General features: G+C 37.3%; 1 protein-coding gene across 3 annotated transcripts in view; it reads left to right on the top strand.

The window, feature by feature from the left end:
- The window catches only part of LOC129567997 (protein tiptop), a 187,727-nt gene that overhangs the window by 67,372 nt on the left and 98,640 nt on the right, over positions 1-21,715 (top strand). The window contains exons 1-2 of one of the 3 annotated variants that reach the window (XM_055445467.1): positions 1,649-2,697; positions 4,532-4,778. The exons of 1 other annotated variant lie outside the window; for it this stretch is intronic. The gene's annotated coding sequence lies outside the window, so the exon portion shown is untranslated. Of the gene's footprint in view, positions 1-1,648; positions 2,698-4,528; positions 4,779-21,715 lie in introns of those variants that run through there. One more of the 3 variants, XM_055445469.1, reaches the window with a different exon arrangement.

Raw genomic sequence — 21,715 nt, 5'->3', positions numbered from 1 at the left:
ATTTGGAGCCAAACGGCGGCGAATCAAGTTGAGTAAATTGTCAAAAGTATGACAGTGGTCACATAAATTACGAAAGAAACAGAGCGCTTATAACACGTCTTCCATTGCTGGGCGAAATCGAACAAACCAATTTCTGATCGATTCACAGTTTTAAGCATCAATAAATGATTGAGTTGAAGAAAAAAACAACAAAATAAAGGCGTTCGAAAATATTTCATATTTTATAACACAATATAATACCATAAATGGGCATAGAGCACACAAATTGACAGCGCTCGATCACGAGGCAAAGAAACAAAAAAAAAGCAGATGAACAATCAGACAGAGAGAATATTTAATCGGGCCGATCGAAACAGAGCTAATGAAATCTACAAACAGAGAAGATGAAATGATAAAAACGACAGAGAATTACCCATCAGCTCGAGAAATATTAATAAAACCATTAAATATAATGTGTAGGTGGAGTAAATGACAATAAATGAAATGCGCATGCCCTGCCTATTTCTTTTTTCTTTTGCTGCCGCTGCTGCTGCTGCTTCTTCTTCATTTTCTTCTTATTGTGACCGTGTGCCGTTGCAGTTGTTTCACTATGTGTATTTTCTATATACGAACAATTGCAACTGATTCAATACGCTGGCGTTGCATTTACTGTATACTGTGCTATCGCGAGTCGAGTGTGTGTGATATGTTCTTTTTTTGTCGTCGTCGTCGTCATCGTCGTCGTTGTTGTCTTCTTATTTCATTTGTTTATTCATTTTCGCTGTATTGTTCGTCAATAAGATTTATATTCACGTTTTTTTTATTCGTCTTCTCTCTAGCTCTCATTGTTGCTATATTGAAATTTCTTCGAGACATTGTCTTTGTTCACAATCAAATTGAACAATGGTCACGTTTGCCCATGCAATTCATTCCATAATATGTATATGCACTGTGAAAATGTTTCGCGTGTCTTTGAAACCATTTTGTTCTTATTTTTCCCCCCTGTCGTTTTGCGACACATCATTTCGTTTTTGTTACCGTTGTTGCTGCTTTTGTAGCTCGATTTGCTAGAGAAACTTGTGCGTTCGCATGACGAGTCTAAACCACTTTGCTCTAACAATCCCGAATCCACATGATTTATGACTGTATTTACGGTGGAAGATCCCATAATGACACACAGGCAACGCTCTGACGGAAGCGGCGAACAACGATATGTGAATATATGTATCGATGTGCACGCATCAAAATCAACGAGATTCTTTCCGATGCGTCACGCTATCCGAATCATGTGAATATACTTGAATACGGGGCATACATTCAGCAGGAGAACCCTTCAATACCAACATACACTAGGATCAAAATAATTTTCTCCTCTCTTTCTCTCGCTCTTGCTATGTGCGTGTGTGAGTTCGTCAGTCATTCTTTTACCAATATTCACTTCAATCCCTACCTCAAATGTGTTCGCTCTGACTGTGATGTACACGAGACGAATGAATTCCACAGCGACAAACACACATACGAAACCGAAGACGAATGCTCGTTAATATTGGTCGAACGTGAAGAGGTGGGGATAACACTCAACGGATAATATGCTCTCGATTCTCTGTACACAAAATGCATACATGCACTAAAACCTCTCTTGCTCACAGCATTGGAAATGAATGCTCTCGCCATTTGATGGACAAGAGCACGTACGGGTCGTACGACGACTACGACGCAAGTGAAACGTTTTCAGTGTGCAAAATCAAAACAATGCTGAAACATCGTGCTCACATCACAGAGTTATAGCAACATCGTTGTCTAGTGTGCAATTTTTGCGTTTCGCTATTTCAACCATCCATCTCACTGATACGGATGCATTACGTCGCTGTCCGCTGTCGTTAGATATTTGTATATCCATATAGTGTTGTTGATTCGACAGTAGTGTGCCGTGGAAAATGTGTGTACCGTGTGTGTGTGTGCAAGGCATGCAGGATTGACAATTTGATCGGTTGCGAAGAGCGCAAAACTAGACCGAACATTCCGAGCGTGAGTTTTTCCCCCGACGAAAAGTGTACGCCATCGATGCGAATGGAACCGTATCAGCAAGCGGCACAAGAATCGAGGTCCGAAGCAAATCGATATTGTGAGGCACCATCATTCTTCGTTGTTAGCGAAGACGATACGCACCACCGGGTGATTTAAAGCACTTAAACTTAATGTTTAGTCAAATCGGAGTTGCATGGGCGCGAAATGATTTACGTTCAAATCATCGTGCAATAATTTTACGAGTCACGCGAAACCATTGAAAAGAGAAAGAGAAATTATCTTTTTTTTAATTGAAAAAAAAGAAGAGAACATCACCGAATCAACGAACTTGTGTGACAAAATTATTCATTGATTTAGAAAAAAAGAATATGAATGTGCCGTTGATTTTATTTTAGATTGACATTGTTTATTTTGGTTATTTTTCGTTTCGTTTTATATCATATATGCGAAAATGTGCACGAAAGTGAATAATCTTATGTGATTATTGACTGAAATTTGACCTTTTTCTGAAGACAGAGAGAAAATATTTGTTGCTCTTGATTTTTTTTTGTTCGGTTTGTTTGTTCCGAAAGACACACACGTGCTTCTTTCATAACCAACCAAAAGTGTCATGCTTAAAACAGCTACCAAATAGACTGAGACGAGATTCAAAACTGGAGCAAAAAATAAAACTGCTTTGAAGATAAAACGGTAAAAAGAAAAAAAACTTTGGTGATAACACAAAGTGCAGATTAACAATATGATGATGGCGGCAGCAGCAAAGAAGTTTTTGTTTTGTTGTTGTTGTTGTTGTTTGAGTGTATGAATGCTGGCGAAAGGATTCATTTTTGAATGATTAAGAAAATAATCTTGAACTTTACACAGAAAATTTGAAGCGAACTGGATTTAGCCGAACAAAATACTGGTATTTAGAATCAATTAACTGTTGTATTCGAACATATCTCAGAACCATGATAACCATTTCATTCTTCAAGCATATATAAATCACGTCTGAAATGTCGACTCACTGATCCATTTCAAATTCAATTAATTCCTGTTAAATGCATCAAAAAGCAATTAAAGTGCCACCACTTGGCTGATTCGGGCACCCAAGAAGTATACAGTTCAAAAACAATGAATACCGGAACTGGTGTGCAGATCACAAGCCCAACTTGTTTTTGAGGTGCATATTCTTCTTTATCCAGAGATTCTTTCGTGTAGATTAGCAATGGCACGGCATTACCCTCTCTTTCGCAGGAATCTGATATTTCTTTGCTTTGTTTGTGTGACATGACCACATCTTACGATTTCCTTACTCAAACGGCTCTCTGTCTCTGCATTCAAAGCCATAGCTTACACACGAAATGCTTGTAGAAACAACTCACTTGACACCGCATACACGCATTCAATGTGTATCACCGCATAATATCGAGAGAGAGAGAGAGGAAGAGAGAGCAAGAGAGAGAGAGAGAGAGAGAAAGAGAAAGACAGCGGGTGTAAACGCCGAAAATTTACTATACGCACCCATAGCACCAACACCGACCAATATAGACAGATAAAGAGTGAAGTGGAGACGTTGCATGCGACACGCGGAAGCATATATTTTTCCCATTTTCCATCGTTTACGACCAAACATATAGCACATTCAAATGTGCGTCACATTAGAGAATCGTTAGCGCCACCACCAACTCAAACCACGTACATTGCACGCAATGGCTTCAGCTTGGTAAAAGAGAGAGAACGAGCATGGCTAAAAAGAGAGTAAACGAGCAACTGTGAACGTAAAGTGGAATGGTAAACAAACAAACAAACGAATGAAACATACATATTGTTTTGTTCAATTTACTTTTTACTACTTAAGGTCTTATGCATGCAGTAAACAATTTCAACGCTCGTAACCCTATCGATATCGAATGAAGGGTTCTTTTCAACCAAATCAATCCTTTACATCAATTCACATACATATATAATTGTATATCGGTATATCAAACGTCGCAAACATGCATGTATCCAACTAAGTCTAATTTATAGTCTATTTCCAAATTGAGCTACCAAATAAATGCAGATCATTTGGTCTTCATAATAAAGTATTTATATCGACAAATGGTTCATCGAATATTGCATCAAATGCAAGCTTAATTTCAATCTGTATCGATTCTAAGATATCCATTTGTATTTCCGCATAGATATTTTCAAAGGGATCTCACAATTTGCGTGCAGTTATCCAACAGTTTTTTGATGTATTTAAAAACACATATGACTGCATCAGCTTTTATCTGGCTGAGTTAACCCTGCATGCTCTTTTGCTCGAAAATGAAATGCGGTTGGTGGTTTACCTTGATGTTTACACGCAACAGTTTTCCTAAAACACATACACAAACAACTCACTAAAAACGACACATGAAATAAAACTCAGCTTAATCTTGTATCGTTCATTCTGTGAAACTGGATCTTTTCGCCATATTCATACACCAAAACCAAAATCTTTTGTTCCGAAATTTAACGAATAAAATGTTAATTGATTTATTTAAAAAAAAACCAGCAGAAAAAAAATTTTAATTGGAAGAAGATTGAAATCAAAGTTGAAACAGTTGCCATTGGCGATAAAAATTAAACAAGAAATTAAAAGTTATGCGAGTGCGAGTTATGTGATACTTTTTCAATGTTGTGTGCGAGAATAAAAGAGAAAAAGGTGAACGACCAAAACCAAACCAAAAAAAAAATATATGCAAATGAATGATTTTATCCATCAACAGTAGAGAGAGAGACGCTTCACTGCAAATTCAGCTCAAGTAAGTTGCATACCATATAGCTTATATCTTATACGTACTACATCCAAATGTGTGTTAGTTACATGGGTTTCCAATGCGGTAAGACATTGCAAGACGATGACGATGGCATAGGCTAGAAAAGCGAAACAACAAATGGGCAAAACGTACAAGTTCAAATAGGGTTAAACGCTATAACCACTTGAGTAATTGACACCTTATTTATATTCTTGATTGCACTCAGCAATGCTATCACAACATTTCCGTATGTTTTTCCTCTCAATATTGTTTTTACATTCACTAGACTTCTTGAAGAAGTTGAGAAAAATTGACCGAAATTGGAATTGTAAATATTATCTCACTCTCTGTCCCCTATTATGATCTCATCATAACGTGTTTCATCTAGTAGCGGCTTTTCGATTTAACTTTCGAAACAAAAAATCTGCTTCCATTTTCATACGGTAGATGGTTTTATGCACAGTAGTCCGTTGTTATCGTTTGGCTTTTGACCTCGCTCTCTCATCCACAAAATGCGCGATAATTATTATTAATTACCGCCAAATTATCACAACATCAACAGCAATAATCCCATATCCAAATCAAATCGAAGACAAGAAAAACAACTATATTTCAACGTCAAAAAAAATTGTCGTTTTTTTTTTCAGTCGCTCTCCTCTGCTGCTCATCTCGTTTCGGTTCCGAATGACGAAAACTCAAATAACTCATATAATTTATGCAGACAAATTTATACATACTGAAAGAGCCACCAACACGATATAATAAAATGATTATGATAAATCTGAATAGGAATACGTTTATCTGGTGAGCGACCGGGCGAGCGAACAAGCGCACGCGCTCACGCACGCTGCACATACCAAACCGGCAATTTTATTTAGTCATCTGAATCATCTCGGTGTGAATGTGTTTTGTGGTACATTTTTTTGTTTTCTGTTCGTCTTTTCTCTTTCCATTTCATTCAAAATAACACACGTTACCATAAAGACTTGATGTATAGCCGTCGACTCTTGCCCAACAATACTATACTCAAATAGCCTTCAGATCATCGTGCTGTTTGTTTTTGCGCGCGTTGTGCTACGTTTGACGAGACGAATCGAGACAGATCAAGAGAGAGATGTATTAAAATTCTGATGGAAAACACTGAATCGTATGTAAATCAAAATGATGTGTGTGACACAAGATTCCTTCGTTTTGCTCATTTTATACTCTTTTTTTCGCAATTTTCGCCGAATTGACTGTGTGTGAAGTCATAAATATTTTGATTCTTGTTTTAATTTGAAAACATTGAAATAATGAAGATGAAAAAACACTTTTATTCATTCAAAATATGCTCGTTCAACGCTGTTGTGCCTTTTCATATATATATAAACGACCAAATGTGTGGTAATTTGGCTCATTTGTTTGAGATTTTTCGGATAAAATCATCCATTGACTCGCTTATCTCATATTAGCATCCAAACTGAATATTCATTCCAAGAATTATGGAAGATCGATTTTGTTTTTTCAAATCAAAAGAATTCCTAATCAATCAGCAACGTTTCTCTCTATTTTTTTTTCTTCAAATAATTGCGTTCCATTTTAATCAACAAGTTATTAGAAATACTGAAGAAAGGTCCTGGGCAAGATGCGATAACGAGTTTTAAACAAGTATTATCTCTTTTCTAGTGTTTTTCTTTATTGTATGGGCCAGAATTTTTTTCCAAGCTTGACACATGGAATTGAATTTATGTGCGATGGATAAATACTTGATAGAGAAATTTGTGTTGTCTTCGGATGGGCAATACGATTCGCCAGGTTAATGACGGCGCTGTGGTGACATGCATAAAATACGACCTTTGAAAACCAATTTCAAGTTCTCTTCCCAAGCGATCCAAACGAAGTAACAACAGAAATCATACAGCTCGATGGCAGCAAAACGACAAAGAAAACGAATGAGAAAATAAACGTAAATAATAATCAACACGATATCAGCGAGTGGTTGATAGAATAGAGACGAAATCGTCGCGAGTATTCGGTTAGAATGCGGCACAGTTGTGATGACAATCAAAGATAAGTGGAGAGAAAACCGAAAATTATCATTTACCGAATGCACCAAGCGCTGGAGGATGGAGCGAGGAAAGCGTACGTCGTCGCGCCACAACACATGAAATCAAATCATTAGGCATATGATTTTGATTAAATCTCGTGTTGGTTTTATGTTCGCCTCCTCCTCCTTTCTTCTCTCTACCTCTATCGACATATACACCACTAATTTATTTCGCGGCTCATGTTCACAACCGCGTTGTTTGTCATTCCATCAAAGAAAAAAATTCCTATTTTTTTCATCATAAAATTAATTGATTTTTTCCTAAATTAATTTTTAAGTTTCGTCTTATGAATTTCAATCCACTTGATGTGCAGATGGTAAAACAGGTGATTTATGAATAACCTAAGTCATGCTATTTGAAATTTACTGCCGCCCGGGTTTTCAATATTTTTTCTGTGCCAATTAATGTGGTCGTTTCATCAATTCGATGGCATTTTATTTAAAGTCCAAATTCTTGATTTATATTTCGATTTTCTCTCTCTCTCTTTCGTCATTTTATCAATAACTTTCCACACTCGTTCAATCATGTTTTTGACATTTTGAAGATTGGAGGGATCGTGTTGCGCAAATGTGCCTGCGTATAGTCATCGTGCGGTATTTCATCGTGGATTACGATGACGCAATTATTAATTGAGATTTCTTTTTTTTCGCGGTTGATTCCATCAATGTCGCCAATTTAGCTGGCGCTCCTGTCGCTTTTGTTTCCATCACTAACAGCCAATCGCTTAATCTTTCATAAATTTACGTATTAAAGCCAGTCATCACTGTACTCATTACTGCCGAACGGGGTTTTACTGCTTTAATGGTTCAATACGCGGAACATATACGCGTATCGAGAAGGAGAGACAGAAAAAAATTGATTGCACTGACCCAACGAATTGTTATGATTATCGTCATAATTTTTTTGAATGTGTTCATCATATTCATTCGATTTTAAAGGACGGCGTTTTCGACACTGACGATAATTATCTCTCTTTTTTTCTCATTTTGCCCGATCTCGATGAAATGAACCGTAAAAAAGAGGCACCGGAATTGATCAAGTTTTGAAGTTTTTGGCCACAATTTCAAACACGTGAAATATGAACGCGAGAAAACGTTAATGAGATTACAACTCAAAGATAGTTATTTTTAAACGAATAAATATAAAATTTTATGGTTTTATCGTAATTTGTTGTCGTTTATAGATTTCACCATTCGATATAGAAAAAATGCAGGAACAAGCGACGTTCAATTCTCAAACACACTTGACTCGTAACACTCGATTGACACACTTCGAAAAACATGCGACTACAAGCAACAACGTTTGAGAATTAGAACAAAGCACTACTTTCTTTGAAGTCTTGATCATTTCCGAAATATCCCCATATTCATACCCAATTATACCCTACGTATAGCTAAGAGAGCCAGTTGACGAAACATCGTTTTTATAAGGCATTTAAACAAGCAATATGTGAATAATTCAAACATTATTATTCCATTTGAATTCATGCTATTTCTGATGCAGTAAATATACAGCATTTTGATTGAGGCAGATGCACGAAATGAAAGACGTTGTCGTTACGTTGAAGGCATCGAGCCTGACCCATCGTCAAAATGAATCCGTGAGTCCGTTGAATAAATGTCCGAAAATCAATTTCTTACTTAATTTATTAATATGAATATTGATTTTTATGGCATTTTTGTACCCACGAACACATCACTTGAATAGTATGCGCGTTTATATAAATTGTTGACTTTAAGTCGACAGGTTTTTCGCCAGCGTGCCTTTTCTCTTCGGATTTTTTTTCGCCTTCAAGTTTGATTTCTTTTCATACGTTTCATGCATTTTTATTTTTTTAATTGTATCACGAAACCTTCAGTACATGAAATTATGATGGCTGTCCATAGTTTAGCGTTTTATTCGCGTCACACATTTGTGCGAAGGCAGAAACGGAGTATTTTTTGTTGTAAATTGACAAAAGTCGGTAAATCGATTCGATGAAAATGAAGAAGAAGAAGAAGAAGCAGCAGCGACAAAAAGGTTTATCTTGAATTTTATATCCGCGCGCCTTTAATGCGCATGAAATCGCGATGGTGTGTTAGTTTTACGAGCGATACTTTGGTTTTATTTCAGTTTTATTGGCATGTGTTTTTCTTCATGTCGCGCTTATCTCGACCCGTTCTTTTGTAATGAAGAAAAAAACGAAAAAATTGGTGCGAGACCGGTTGCATATAGTATATTCGGCAAGCCATGCACTGAGCACTCGCTTTACCTTTATTAGTTTGGTTCATTTTTTTCACATAAACTTTTTATTGATTTGCCGGTTTGTTTTCTTCTTCTTTTTTTTGTGTGCTCTCTGCACGATGCGCGTGTGTTTGTATTAAAAATATATGTTTTACGAACTATTTTTTAAGTCGGCAATGTTTTGATGCATAATTTTCCAATCGTCAATATAAAAATTACGAAAGATATTTGAGTAAAAGAAAACGAGTAATTGATACTCGGCACCGAGCCCAAATAGACAACAACATCACACAAATAGTTGGAATAAAGTTCTACAAAATATTTCAATGCCACAATTTATGTTCTATTGTGCGACATCAATGTGCATACATCTCGTTCGCCATTGCGGATTGAATCGTATTTCATTTCCACTTTCGCAGAATGCTTCCCACAACGAAGTATGCTGTTGGTGTTGGTGTTGTTGTTGTTCGATGCAGCATCGGCAGCAAACATTTGCATTGCAGCGCGTCTTAAGATCTCTCTAACACTGTCTAGCCAAAATATTCGTTGACTTTGGTGTCTTTTGTTTACGTAACGGTTGAGAGAGCTCGTAATGATTTTATGGCACATGCTGTGCTCCAAAGTGTAACAACATTCGTTTGCTTGTTGTTTGTGTAATGGCCTTGAAATGTTTAACGTTGCATAACAAGTACACACACACACACACACATCGAGCGTTGGAAATGGATTTGTGTCTATCAGGAAATACTTACAATAAGGCCCACCCATTGATGACGATCCGTGATGCACAATTTGTTTTTTTTCTTTCTTTTCACAGATCATCATCGGGATTTTCGGCCTTTAAAGGAATGCATTTTTCGTGCATAACAATTTCCTAATCAATTTTCGGATAACCTGTAGTGCGGCAATTGTTTCCAATTTGCTTGAACTCTGTTTTATTGAATAATGTCCATTGTATGTTTGGTACCGGATAAAATTTGGTCAATTATTGAATGAAACAATTGTTGTCATTTTCTAATGAACACATCATCGGTCATGAGGCTATTTAAACACTTCAATGCATCAGTAATTTTTTAATGCATACACGTGCGGGTATTTTCATGGTACGGATAACAAGTCCAGGTTCGAATGCGATATATCGGACGTGTCTATACCAGACATTTTATCCATATATACGCATCCATACTTTTATTGTATAAATGATGCAATCGAAATTAATGTTTTTGTTTGTGTCTTTTCATGTCTATATCATGCGTTGCGCTTAACACTGTTCATAATATCTCTTTGTGACGTGTGTGTTTGTGTGCAGTGTGCATTATAGAAGTGAGCAACGAACATATTAAAATAACTAAATTATTCATTAAAATTAAATTATTGTGAAATGCATTTTGGATTTTCGGATGGAGAGAGCACTGTATTATAATTTAGATTTGATTTGTATTTATGGTCATTTGTCCTAGTTCCTCTCACTCTCTCGTTCATTCGTTCGTTCGCTTAGCGTGTACATCACTTTTGTGAGTGCTCATTTTCACTTCGATACATACACATACATCTGTCGGAATGTATGTTTCAAATGATAATAGATGAAAGATAGACCTGTGACTACATACAATCACATCTCGGTTTTCTAGTATATTGTGCATTTGTGTGAATTAGGGACGGATTTTTACCTGCACTACAATATCTAACACATATGATTTGTTGCCTGAATATGAAAGGTGCTCATTCGATGTGGGTTCAATGGCGTTTTTCTCTCTCACTCTCTATGTATTTGTGTGTGCTGTTGACTGTGAGAGAATGAAATGAACAGTCAATCGGTTTCCATGATGGAATCAAGAGAAGTTGAAAGAAAGACGGGCAACCATTATAGACAACCATCATAGATCAAATAAATCAAAGAGATTTATTGCTAATGGCGGCTTCGAATATCACTTTCCTTCTCTCTCTCTCTCTCTCTCTCTCTCTCTCTGTGTGTGTGTGTGTGTGCATGTGTCTCTCTGACCATTTTGTTCGGTTCCATTCATTCCATGATTGTGTGTACATGAAATGATTCTAATTTATTTGAGTCATTTAATCAACGTTCGACAAGAGCTATATATACCATATATATGTGACATGGTGGAAGAATCGCCTGCGAGAAATATAAAATATTATTATTTTTCTCTCCGCTATGTGTGTGTGCTATTATTTACAAACGATGAGCGTCATACGTATAAAATATCTTCTTCTTTTTTCTTCATTTTTGAATAAGAAGATGAACGAAATTCCTCGGAATGGACAGATCGGAAATCATGTTTTTTTTTCCTGCACCAAAAGTACAAAAACAATTCATTCACAAGCGAATGTCATTTAATTCACTTTGAAATCATCATAATTGAAACAATTGTTAGGAATTTGAATGAAATTACCAATGGTAATTCCGTTTTTTTTCGCTTTCAAAAGATCAAAGACTGTTTGAAAAAAACATGAATAAGGGAACGGTAAAACGCTTAGGAGACCATCATAACGTCGATTGAACGATTGATCAAATACACACACACACACGAAAATAAAAACGCCACTGAAGAATAACGAATAATTGAGTCATTTTGTGAAATGCCTCTGGTGCATGGCATTCAAATAGCATTATTTTCACATTTTCCGTGTGTCGAAAGCACAAAGCCGTACAAAGAATGAAACAGCAACCAGAACCACCACACAACAGCAACTGGAACGTGCATTTTTGTTTATTATAATTTCAGTGCCTCAAAGGCTCTCGTGCGCTCGTGCACCATGCTACTGATTTTCTCTCTTTTCATCGCACTAAAATCGAGGAATAGAAAAAAAATGAAAACAATCTCTCGACTTGGGGTTATCTAAAAACAAAGCAGAAAAAAGATATGTTGATTTGTGGAAAAATCAAATTTCCATGTTTGTTAAAGAGCATGCAACATGCAAATACCTTGATTCAAATATTTTTTCCATTTGAAATTAGTTGATGGGCAATCAGCAGAGAAAAACACACTCTATGTCTCTTGTACATTTGGAAGCACTTCAAAACTCAATGAGTTTCAACGTTAGGCTAACGTCATTAGCCGACCAAAGTCGAACATACTAGTATAGTATATCCCTTAGCCTCTCACGAAAGCACCATCAAACACGCCAGACGATAGAAATGCGTGGGTTCGTGAATCAAAGATGGACATCTACACACTAAGAATGACCGATAAAATATCGGCATTAAAAGTGTGAAATGGCCTAAAGTGAACAGTAAGCACGCTTTCTAAGAACCGACCGAAACTTCCAATATGAGTTGAATTAGTCTCCGAAACGAGATGCGAGTGTGAGTGTTTGACATATGTCATTCATGTGCACGATGTGAGTGATGGATTTCATTTGATACATCCATTTGCAGAAAGATGACACAATCTCTTGATGTGCATGAAAGGAATAAAAAAAAGAACGAAAAGAGAATATTGATGATGACACCACAAAAATGATGAGTGCTGACAAACTCAGCTACAGAAATGGCTATCATCAGTGTGTGTCATATAAACAAATCATGATCATGTAAAAGACCCACACCATCGATAAACATGCACACATAGATTACGTATTGAGAGCAATCCATCACAAAAACACTAATACTGAAAACTGAGAAAAGAACAAACCATATTTTGTGTGTGTGTGTGTGTGTCGTACACCACTGACTTATTTAAAACTGTTGACATTCTAATCAAGTTGGAGCTCGACTTGAATTACGAAAATCGAATAATGCGTTTTAAATTGGTTTCGATCCAAATTGTGTGTTGTTCTGTCGAAATGCTATTTCGATTTGAATACTTACACTTTTTGAGTGGCAAATTGACGGTTTTGTGCATAAACACCGGATTATTATTTCCCATTCAAAAATCAATTAAACTGTCGACTCTGGATGTGTGTGTGTGTGTGTGTGTGTGTGTGTGGACTGTGTATATGCAATGGTGATCAACTCGATGCGCTTTATGATTTCTAATTGACAGATCTTAATGTAGATGACACAAACATCGTATGACATTCGCATATTTAATGCCTATCGATTAAATAATCACATACACACACAAACATAAACCCATACAGAAATCGTATCATCGAATCATCAATATCTGATACATTTATATGTGAATCGTTACGGTCATTTCCGCATTTAGGACACTGTCATTTGATTTGTGACATTATGGTCGGCCAAATTTGCGTCCGAAAAACAACGCACACCAGAGTTGACCTCTCTCTCTCTCTCTCTCTCTGGCCGACGGTAGCATTCAAGAAGTGTAGTTTCATCAAATATTGAAGCGAACAAATTAATTGAGCCTATGCATGAGCAAATGTTCAAAAGAAAGCCACATTCATACATTAAATTAACGATACGTTCCGACGTTAGTATGTTCGATGATAGCGCACCAACGGTATTGGTTAACAAGTGACAAGGAGGGAAAAAAATTAATTAAATTTTTGGCACAATTTATTTACCTTGAAGCGAAAATATGATTTGTGGTTCGACAAAAACATGCACACACACACACACACACCAAATACAGAGAGCTACAAATGCTGAATGCGAACTCGGCATTCGGAATTTATCTAGATTATATTGTGAGAGAGATGAAATATAATTAGCAGCGAACCGGATCCGGATTTTGATGCCGATACTGATGCTCGGTGCATATGTGTGTATGGGTATGGATGTGTTTATATGTGGTTCTTTAGAGGCTTGTATTTGATTATGCATATTAGTCATACAATGCTATTGCAAAGCGGCGTCAGCCAGAGGAAAATGCGGCTTCCAATACATTTGGCCATGGAGAGAGAGAAAACGAGCATGGCACACACAGAACAAACTATAAATAAAATCAAAAATTTTGATACTAATTCGTGTCGTGTGCATGCGACATTGGCCACCATCATCATAATAATAATTTGAGCAATCATGTGCATAAATACATAATATACATGTAGTCGCTTTTGTCTCGTGTCAAATTGGAAATGATTTATGCTTGTGTCAGCCAACGATACAGAGCAAAGAGTGAGAGGTAGAAAGAGAGAGAGAGGGAAAAGAAAAAAGAACTGATATTCCAAATGACGGTTCAATTTTGGATTTTCGTTGTTTTTAGAAAATTGCCGATTTGCCAGCCTATTAACATATCATTCAGAGGATTTTTACCCTCACCCGCACACTCGCCCTCTGTCAAGTTCACTCACAATCTCATGCCTGATTTGAGCCGGTGTGTGTGTGTGTCAGTGCGATAAAGAGAGAGAGAGTGAATGAGTGAGTGTCTATTAATAATTTTCCAGAGATTCTTTTTTGGCCTCGATTTGTTGTGCGGGACCAAATAAAATATGAGCGAATGTCAGTGCAACGACAATTGATACTAATTATTCGCCACGAAAACAGCCCTTGGTGTGTGAGTGAGCGAGCGAGTGTGTGTGTGTGCCGGACTAGAACGACGTAGAAATATGCCAATTTGGCCGATAAATATCTAAAAAGCATATCGCGTTCATACATTATGAAAACATAGCTTGTCAATTTGTCGATTATAACCGCTTAATAATAATGGGCAATGTTTTTATAACCACATGCCGATAGTTTGAATATTCTGTGTGACTGTTCTATTTTGTGAGTGCTTGCTGTTCCATAGATGCCATTTCACATATTTCGCATTTCCGTCGAGTTCGTCAATAATTATTCTGTGGCTGTGTACATACACGGTGGCCATACAATTGCATTATTTCGTTTGTATTGAATCACTCGCTCGTACATTCGCTCTTTTTTATTCTTCCTTCACTCGAACCACCCGGCTGCTTATTCGCCATAATTTCAAATATATGTGAAACGAATGTGCTAACGCAAACAATAGGATGATTAACGGTGTGTCTCTGGCTGCCGATTAATCTGCGCGTAGAGCAAAAATTCAGCAAACGACAATAAATTTTTGCCAAAAACATAACACACAAAAAACAATGAAAGAATTAAAGTAGAAATCATTTAGTCGTTGAATATTCCAAATTATGGTCTGTCAAACGCCGGGGATTTTTGCTGAAGACAGAACTGTTTTTTTCTCTGTTTCTACCATTAACTCACTGTGCATCACGTGGAAAACACCATTACGCAATTTGTCTTTTAATCGTTTTTGTGTGCGCTACCATTTTTGCTTCACTCCACTACTCACATTAGTTCAGTGTATATTAGACACGTCACAATGCTTACGTATGCATCGCTCAGTGTTGCGAGATGTAATTCGTTCGGTTTGCAATCGTTGTTTTCACCATACGTCCCATACGTTCAAAGTAATTGCGCATACACGTGAAATAAAAACGGATTTTTCGCTTAATTAGAAATACCGTTCAACTTTTTCATCAATTAATTACCTTTTAATACCATTCGAGTCGATTAGTTGTTGCCTTTTTTTCGCTCGTTCTCACTCTCTTTCTCTCGTGTCGGATCGCATTCGATCCCTCGTGTGTGTGTGAAGGAGGCAAGGGCGGAAATGAGCGAATCGGAAGCTGGATTGAAATGACTTGGTGATGGGTGGATTGGGTGCATTTGACATTGCATGTTGCTATTATTTTTTTGCAAACGAAAGAAGATCAAAGAGAAACTTCTACAGCGTTGCACTCATCTGCTTTGATGAGAAAATCACTGTCCGTGTGTGGCGCGCGGTTTTTCCAATGCATGTGCTATAAGATATATATTGAGACTGACACATTGAAATAATTCACCCGAACTGATTAATACGTCAAGAGGTAATTGTTATCTTTTGTGTGTGTATGGTTGATTTCAAATTGCAATTTCAGATCAAGGATTAGATGCGCGTTTGCAAACCGGAGTGCTGCTGAGAACATATATCAAAAATGCTCTTTGATTTGTATTAATTGAAAATGAAAGCTGTCGTGTTTTTTTGTTGTTTTCGTTCGCAAAAAAAAGCGGCGAAAACTCAACCGCAATTAAAAAGATTGCTCAAGTGTAAACTGAAGCGTTTGTGATGTGTGAGTATTTTGCAATCAGTTGAAAAATCAAAGGCTATTCCGTTACTGTTGCTCTTCAGCAATTCGATTTGATTGAAGTATTCAATTTGGGTCTTTCGGTATTCGGGGGAGACGCCATCGATGGAAGTAATTATCAATAAATTTTTCGCATTTTCCCATCTTTTGTCACTGTGATATAAATCAATGATCAGAATGTGAGAAATGAAATTTACGAACGCCTCAGCCTCAGTTGCTGTTGTTGCTTTTCTTATTGCACTCAAACTATCTCGAAATGCTTCACTTTGAATGTGATGGACACACGCATCTACGGCCACGTTTCTTCTGACGTTGTCATCGTTTTGTTGTCCATTACATTCGTGTGACTTTTATATTTATTGGTTTGGTTGCCTTTATTGGATTCACGACAATTTTGCGCGACGGAATTCATTTTGGCAATCCGTACGGCAAAATCAAATGGATGTCGATCAATATAGCATGTTCAATAAATTTCGGGGTTTTATTTCATTTTTTCCAAGGACAAAACGATTTTAGTTATACACACACTGTGTGTGCATCAGTATTGTGTGGTCAATTCAGTGCGGAAGAATTTTACACACGTGAAGTTTCTTGGGGGAGTTTTCCCCGAATGAGCTGTGGCGTGTGTGTGTTCGCGGAGAATTTATGCTTCGCAAAAGATTTCCAGTTATTTTTATGTGCGCCATAATACATTGTGTCCAAATCGGCAGCTAGCATGCCAACGCATCACTCCACTATTTTTCAGTTCGTGATAAGTTCCAACTCTCAGTGTGACGATGACGATCGGATCGATTTTCAGTTTATGTGTGCGTCTTTTTCTTTCACTCTTCTTCACCCGAAGAATCTCATCGAAGGAAGCAAAAAAACATTCTCTTTAACTATGTTCATGGGAACGGTGTTGCCATATGTGTGCAGAAATGCTTCTGAAGAAAAGGCGATAAAGACTATCGAAATAGAATGGAACGAACGAAAGAAAAGAAACATAGTAAAATATCCACTCCCTTGTCGCTCATAAATCTATCATACGATTCGATTCATCAGAATCATTTCATTTCGTTTTCTTCGTAGCTCCACTTTTCTTGATGGCATTTTTGTTCTTGCTTCTTTCGCTCAACTCATTCTGCATTTATTCTTCGTACACACACACGCTTTTTTTTCCTCTCCTGTATGTGAAACATTGCGCTACCGTCCAACCGCTTTGTGTGTTCAAAACATCAAAACAGTTCTTGAATCGCATTACGCGTTTGGAAAGCATTTTTGTTCCCTCTTGTGTGTATGCGAAGGGTGAAGTAATTTATAACGTAATGTTATTACTCACTCGCTTTTCTATTTAGTGGACGTGAAACGTGGATATATGGTGATAGAGAGACAATGTGTAATGCTCGATAGTACTAGCAAATCGTAAAGGATGAAAGTGGAAAGTAGATGCATGCAACAAACACATAACGCCAACTTCGATCCAGATGAGTGCTACTACTACTGGGCAGTCGGTGCGGCAGACACGATTTCGATTACTGGTCAATTATTATCCGTTTTGTTGTTTTTAGTGCTGTTTTCACTACATCCCGGCTTCTGTTTCATCACTTTTATTATCTTACAACCCTATTTTTATGTTGTTTCTGATTAAAGGCAGTACATCACTGCAATGCAAATGGAAAAGAAAATCAATGAACTAGGTAAATATTCTAAAACCACTAACCAACAATCAAAAATCAGTTATCAACCTGTATTCGTGCGCATATTTGAGTTTGCACAGCTCAAGCAATCTTCTTCTAAACGAACTTTCTGCTACCATTTTTGAATGCGAAACCATAATTCGGATAGACATAGATAACAATTAACGGTTTCGTTTTTTTTCCTTCATATTTTTCCAGTCTTTGGTCATGCCTTAAATGGTTTAGGAGAGAAAAAAAAATCTAAGTGCGCACAACTGATGTTGATGGCTAAAATGATAATGCGTTGGCTAAAAACAATAGGAGAAAAAAAAAGTTCTAGTATGAAATGAAGATATGGAAACCAAACGCGTGAGGCATAATGAGTGAGTGAAAACGATAACGAAAAGATGTTTATTGTGCGACCAGTTCATAATGTACCTTTAATGTGTTCCCTCCATTAACATTAAAAAATTATGAATAGGAGAGAGAGAGAGTAGAAAAAAGCACCGAAAAAACGAGCCACCCAGCTCTACACACAGCCAACCGGCTAAAAATACAATCTACTGAAATGAATGATAAAAGTGGCGAAATTTAATTAGAAAATTTATGTTAGTTCTGGTATTGCCATATCGTATCGCACGCATCATTATCCCACCATTAAAGTTGGAGCCACGATTTTCAACGCCACCACCGTCGCTGCCGCCACATTGATCGCAAACTTCATTTCTTCCCTGGTAAGAGGTGAGCTATGCGGGAGTGGTGAGGGGTTGTTGGCAAAGGAGAGCAAAAATGTCGGTCGTATATCAACGCTTTAAAATGCTCGTCCGTTAAGCACATTAGTATGCCGTGTTTATGATAATATTTGTATGACATATGGCATCATAGCCAGTGAAGTATAGCCGATACCAACATTTAAAGTGCTATAATGACATTGCCAGTGTAAATTATTAAGGTAGGAAAAAGAACGTGGAATGGACGTCAGGGATAAAGGAAAAAAAAAGACAACACGCCAACGAAAAGAATTAGTTCCGAACGAAAAACTGTTCCAGCATGATGGTGTAAAGCTTTTTATAATTTGTGGGCAGTAGCCGCATCACCAGCAACCGTGAAGCCACTGCATTTCAATTGTTTGTCAGAGCAGATTAGAGCAACACACAGAATATTTATGAAATATTATTACAAAATTATGGGCTTTAGAGAAGAGATAAAAGCAATACATAATTGCGACGACATGTATTTAAAAAAAAAGAGAGAAGCAAAGCAAGAAGAGCCGAAATATCGAGGCAAAAAGATGAGAACCACTCGATAAACGTTCACTCAATCGCGGTCTTTTCGTTCGGTGTGAAAACGCTGTTGTTTTGCCGTTAATATATTTGGACTGCGGTGATCTATTTGGTCGATTTAATGGCATTTTAGATACATTATGGTGTGTCCATGAAGTTTGATGTGAAGCCGTTGAATACGATGGAAGGAAACCACATAAATATAAATTGTTTCTTTGGCATCACAACGCGCTCGCTCGCATACATAAAGAGAACGAGGAAGATGATAGTAGCAAGTGCTAGCCCATTATCAAACCTAATGTTTGGCGATTGTTGATGCTGTTGTGTGTGTGTGCTGCCGCTGTCGTTACTAATACTCAATCTCCACATGCACACGGGCGAACTCATACATTAAATAGTCGTATTTTCGGTTATCGTCTGTTAAAGATTAACCAAAAAAGTAATAAATTTCCAATGCGAACAAAAAAAAAGAGAGAGAGACACACACACCGACGTAAAACATTTTGCATCAGCATCATAGAGCAACGTTTAAGCTGCTGATTGCGAATTTTGGGACCATTGCGATGGCAATTCATACTAAATCACACGAATTATGGGTGGATAGCGGTGCGGAAGAAGAAAAACCAGCGGCAAAAGAGAACGAAGACACGATGACATAAACGACAACGGCATGGATTCGCTGAAGGAAGTAACGGAAAAAAGTACCGAAAAGTAGCCAAAAGTGACATCAACGATCGGGTCATATATCTTGCGTATTTTAGTCAATGTCAAGTGATATTCCTTTAGCTATAAAATTTTTCTAATTTGCCCCCGCATCGTTAGATTACTCGTGTATGCACCTTAACGGAAACGACTCTAAAATATTTACCACACATTTGATAGCTAGTGCCCAGAGCACCTTTGCTTCACATTTACAGTCTACATCCAAAATTTACTGGTCGACTTTTTTTCGTCGTTTTCTTTTACCGAACTCACAATGCTATAAAAACACACCCAGGCTATTTAATCAGAATGGCTTTATCGGAGCAAGTTGGTTTTTTTCCTCTCCCTTGTCGATCGACAATATTTTCCATCAAAGCCGTGTCAACTGTTATTCACAAGCGTCTTTGCCAAAACAACAGCAATGACCGTCTGCATTACTCAACCTCATTGTAAGCGGGGCAAAATGAACGGGCATTTATGGCTTCTCTACACATGATCGAAAATTCATAAATACAAACTTGAAGAGAGAGAGAGAGAGAGAGAGAGAGAGAGAGAGAGAGGAGAGAGAGAGAGAGAGAGAGAACGGGAAAAAGGTGAATATGAAGAAGGAAAAGCGATACCGAGTGAACTAAAATAGTCGGTGTTATGTGCACATAAATTGGACTCATATCGGACGGACATCAGCATTAGAGTCTTATGCTTCGGCTTCAATCACAATTTATACTTGCATGGATTTTCTTTCGATTCTGTTTCCATCGATGTTTTTGATAGTGTGTGTTCCAATTTTCAGGACATATCAAAAGAATATTGAACTGGCTTCGAATAGAAAAGAGCGAGCAGACGAGAGAGTGAGCGGGTGAGAGAACCATTCCAACACATAGCTACTCATTCAACTAATGCCTTGATATTTTCCAACATTATTCAATGCGCGTCACTAAACTAAAGCCAACGGATGAGTATGGTAAAAATATGTGCTATAATAATAATAATTTTCCAGCTTCTTTCCTCGTTTCTCGCTTTTGGCCGGACAACGGTATTCTTTGCAAGATCTCTCTCTCTCTCTCTCTCTCTCTCCCTCTCATATTCACTGCAGTTGCAGTTTTCAGTGACCATCGTCTTCGTTTCAACGTTTGGCTCGTTTTATCCTACTTCTTCTGCTGCTGCTGCTGCTGCTTCGACTGCTTCTCATTTCATTTTTGACGCTCTTAAATATGTTCGCTCATGTCATGGTTGCTTGGTATATGCCAGTGTCGGGACACATACAACATGATGCGAAATTATGACGAGCGAAAACGACAACGAGTCCAATGGGAAAGAGCCAATATTTTATAAGTTTTTGACAAGCTAGATGGTTGTTTTTTTCATCTTTTTTTCCCTCTTCTTTGTATGATGCAAACACCAGAGGCTAGATATCCTTGTCGTTGTCGCTGTTGGAACGACATAAAGGGAACATTTCTAACATACCTTAACTCTGGACAGAGAGCGAGAGAGCAATAGAAAGAGCGCAAATAAACCTGGGCTCCTGTGTACATAATATGTCTCGGTCATTGCATTACAACCATATATCCGAAGCTCACAATAGTAAATCGATTCAGAACGGTAACTCTTTCGTTTAACGAAGCCTCTCATCTCTGACGAGATGGTAATTTACCAACGCATTTATACCGTATGGAGCACCAGTAAATTTTACACGTATGCTACTTCTCTAAAAGTTTAATCCTCTAGATGTAAAAAGAGACCATTTCATAGATAGCATAACATTTTTTAGACAAAAATTATTTTACATATGAATATTCGTGTTGGAATTTATAGCCATTATTACCGACGATCGGCAAAAAGAGATGTGCAACTGAAAGAGATAGACGGTGTCAACCTTTATTCGGTTTTTTTTCTTGTGTTCGAAATGAGAAGGGGTATCAATAGCCAAAAAAAAAATATTTAAAGTAATTTAAGTTTTGAAAAACGCTAGTTCGATT

Source organism: Sitodiplosis mosellana, unplaced genomic scaffold (genome assembly GCF_009176505.1).
Source record: "Sitodiplosis mosellana isolate CC-2019 unplaced genomic scaffold, AAFC_SMos_1.0 Smas_scaffold_14, whole genome shotgun sequence".
NCBI lineage: Eukaryota > Metazoa > Arthropoda > Insecta > Diptera > Cecidomyiidae > Sitodiplosis > Sitodiplosis mosellana.
Note: the sequence above shows the minus strand (reverse complement) of the source record. Positions and strands in the feature narration are given on the sequence as shown.